General features: G+C 31.6%; 1 protein-coding gene across 2 annotated transcripts in view; it reads right to left on the minus strand.

Annotated features, from left to right (window-relative positions):
* LOC122628985 (doublesex- and mab-3-related transcription factor A2) overlaps positions 1–929 on the minus strand; it is a 48,668-nt gene extending 47,739 nt beyond the window's left edge. For both annotated transcript variants that reach the window (XM_043811939.1, XM_043811940.1), the window contains exon 1: positions 919–929. The gene's annotated coding sequence lies outside the window, so the exon portion shown is untranslated. The remainder of the gene's footprint in view (positions 1–918) is intronic.
* Between the last annotated feature and the right edge of the window lie 3,065 nt (positions 930–3,994).

The following is a 3,994-nucleotide window of genomic DNA, read 5'->3' on the forward strand; positions in this document are numbered from 1 at the left end:
CGATCGATCATAATTATAAACGCAAAATTATTGATCAAAGCATTATTAAAAAGCGAGAGAAGTATCGGTGTGTGAAAATAAGCTGGAAAATTGAAGAAAAATTACGACGCGACAGCTCCCCGGGAGATCAACGAGAGACCGATTTTATTTTCCCGAGTATCTTTTAAACGCAACAATGGCTCGACTTGTGAACGCGGCCTCTTAAAAATTGCATGTTTAACTATCGATTGATGTATAGTAATTTGATGTACGTTAGAAAAAATCTGTTAATTACCTGTAAGTAAGGAGAGCGACGTGGATATGTGTTTGCTTGGTACGAACTGAAACAGCAATGGCGTCATCTACAGCGTGAAGATAGTTGAACGATTTGCGCGCGCTTATATACTCATTACTTCAGTGACTATATAGAAAAATTAGGATAATTTATTATATTAAGAGTATATCATACCGGTATTGTATGTATGTATATATTTATGTGATTAGTTTATATTACACCAGAAAAATATGATCATATCTCCTTTTTTCATTTTTCTTTTCTTCCGAAGATTCCGTCACTTTATATATAAACATACATCTGCTTATGCTCGTAGTGGGGGAAGAGTTTCTATTGGTTGACACGAATGCGATGTAGCATTACTACGCGTTCGTAAATTGGAAGAAAACAATTACGAATATAGTTTACGCTATAAATTTCCATGATTAAAATTATGATGATCAGGGGCTCATTCGAATAATTAAAGCTCTTTATACGAGATATCTTTGCAGATTTTTGATATTAATCTTTTTGTAAAAAGCATATAATAGTAATGTTCAAGTGTAATTTCCATAAAAGTAAAAACTTGTTTTGAAAATGCGCACTTTGATGCAACCAATCAACGCACTGTCGAATTTTTGTGGTATTAGAAATTGTAAGGAAACTTTATTGTCACGTTAATTACAGGTAATTTGTATATATTTTCTAACATAAATCATCTTCCAATAATCGACTTTCATTGAAATGATTTCCAATCGATATTGTTAACGAGTCGAGAATAAAATGTAGTCGTGTATAAAATAATTGTATTTTCCTTATAATTTTTCTCATATTTTCGAACTTTATTTCTATAGATATCGAATTGTAATGATTAATTTTTCATAGTTTGGACTAACAAAGTATCCGTTTAGGCAGTTTTTAAGTTCGTATATGATATTTTTAATGTTTCGATATTTTTGTATAATAGATCGAAAAATTATAAGCTTCCTGAGTAGCCATTGGACAGATGACGTATTGCGCAGGCGCGAGATTTCAATTAATATCTTTTACTATACACATACGATGAATCATTTTTTCAGAGGATCATAATATGTTTCTCTGATAATGATTCGTGGTCTTATCATATTTTTCTATTTTTTTTACCACGTTGTCATTTTGCTCGTCAGTAATAATTATTACAATTAGAGATAGGCTATTCCATCTCCTTGACATGTAATGTTCGTGTCTGAATCGTCCGATAGATGGCACAAGCTTTTAGTTAGTTAGAGTTCAAAGTACTTAGATTTGTATATTAGTAGATTTTGTAAATTAACTAACTATCGTTGACATAGTAATTATTCTTATACGGTCTAATAAAATCGGTCTATTGTTGATCCCCTGATGAACTACTGCATCGTAATATTTTTTCAATTTTCCAGCTTGATTTTCACAATATCGAATCTTCTCTTGCTTTTTAACAATGTTCTGATCAATAATTTTGCGTTTATAATTATGATCGATCGATATTTCGTATTATATTCCATTTTTATATCTATATTCGTACAGAAGCACACACACACACGTATAGATTTTTTACACATTATATATACACATACACTCTTCTAATTTTCTCCTTTTTTCACATACACACACTTTTAATGTTATCCTGTATTAATTGAGATTTCACATTTTTCAGATTTTCAAGAATTTCACGAGATAGAACAATAGAGAGTCGAATTAGAATCAGTGTTAGTGCATCGTTTTTCGTGTACCGCAATCAAGAGAACGTTCGTCGTTTGAAGGACCAACGACTACTGCCGGTAAGTCAACATCTTTCTTTGTTACTTCCTCAGAATTGTGAAGGATGAAAAATATAATCCGTGATTCTATATAATGCGATCAAATGCTCGGACTTTTCGAAGAGTTGTGTGTAATATACGTATATATGTGCATATGTAGGGATACGGTTTTTACGAATGCAGTGCTTTGTGCCGAACTCGATGTTCGTTTGCATATGTGTACTATTTGTGTGAAAAAATATCTGTTTCTTTCTTTTCTTTTGTCATCTGCTTTCGCTTCGAATTCAGTTAGTTTCTATTGAATAATAAGATCAGTAAGCTAGTCCAGTTTTTATATAGGTTAGTAGTCCAGGAATTTATATAGGTTAGTACTGTCTAAAAACAATACGTATTTTCGTGGTTTAATTGTGTTGCCTATATACATTTCAATGGATTAGTTCTCTACGTTTTTATGTACATATATATCGTTTTTTCTTTCTTTCATTTCTTTTCGATAGTCGAGCATTCTCGATTATATACAATTATGATCGACACACGATACATTACTTCGATCGTAATTATTCGATATGTGTACATAAAAATTCGAAGAAGTATTATTTTTTTTATATATTTACAAGATACATATGATTCATATATATTAAATATATATACGTGTAAATACATCAAATTATACGATTATTTCGATTTAAAAATTGCTCATTATTTCGCGCGTAATATATAAGGCATAGAGATAATATAGGTACTTGTGATACAAGTGCGTATCTATTTAATGTTTCTATATCGACAAAAAATATAATTATTTCATTAGAAAATTATTGTCTATGTTTAAAATACGAATTAATTACATTTGTCATTCATTTCGTATTACCTACGTACTTATATTAAATTTTTTATTATTTTTAATTGAAAAATATAATATTTCATTTGACCCGCCTTGTACCTGGTATGACGTCACAGGATCTACTTTCCTTCCTTGCCAGTCGTCCAGTCGCCATTTTGGACGCGGTGACAAGTGTACACGGTGTTTCGTCGCTCCGCATAATTACAGGTAATTAATAACTTTTTTCTAACATATACCGTCTTCCTATATATCAATCGATAGCCAAACGCGCGATTTTTATGAGGCCGCGTCGGCAAGTCTGAGCATCGTCGCGTTTAAAAGATATTCGCGAAAATAAAATCAGCTTCTCGTAGATCTCCCGGGGAGCTTTTGCGTCGCACTTTTTCTTCAATTTTCCTGTTTTATTTTCGCAATATCGATCCTTCTCTCGCTTTTTAATGATGCTCTGATCAATAATTTTGCGTTAATAGTTGTGATCGATTGATATTTTGTATTAAATTCGATTTTCATGTACAATATCACTTACACACACACACACACACACACACACACACACATCTCCGGATATTCCCTACACATTACACATTATTCTTACACTCACATACGTAACACTTTTAATCTTGTTTTATAGTAATATGATCTTACTATTTTCAGATTTCTAAGAATTTCGAGAACTACAATTAGAGCGTCGAATATCCAGTCTATACATCGCTTCGATACGCATGTAAGTTCATCTCATTTAATATATACAGCGAGGCTTAATAGAGAGAGATAGGTAACATACGGCTTGGAGAAAACATTAGTTATTTCTTTGTAAGAAATTTCCCGAACGAGATCAAACAAAAACAATCGTGCGTCGAACTCTCTCTCAAGGCCATTGAGATCTTTATCCGTACATAACATTCGGACGAGTACAGACAAACGTACTGATTAATTTCGTCTTAATCACGCATTTTATTTTAAAACTTTTTTATTTTAACTTTATCACGATTATTTTAATATTGTAGAAATTCTATTATTTCATGGGATGGTATAGGAATTCGTATATTTTTCAGGTTATTCGTCATGGAATTTACTCCTGCAGCTATTATTTTATTTTAGAATTATTATATATTATGACAG

Source organism: Vespula pensylvanica, chromosome 4, assembly GCF_014466175.1.
Source record: "Vespula pensylvanica isolate Volc-1 chromosome 4, ASM1446617v1, whole genome shotgun sequence".
NCBI classification, from domain to species: Eukaryota; Metazoa; Arthropoda; class Insecta; order Hymenoptera; family Vespidae; genus Vespula; species Vespula pensylvanica.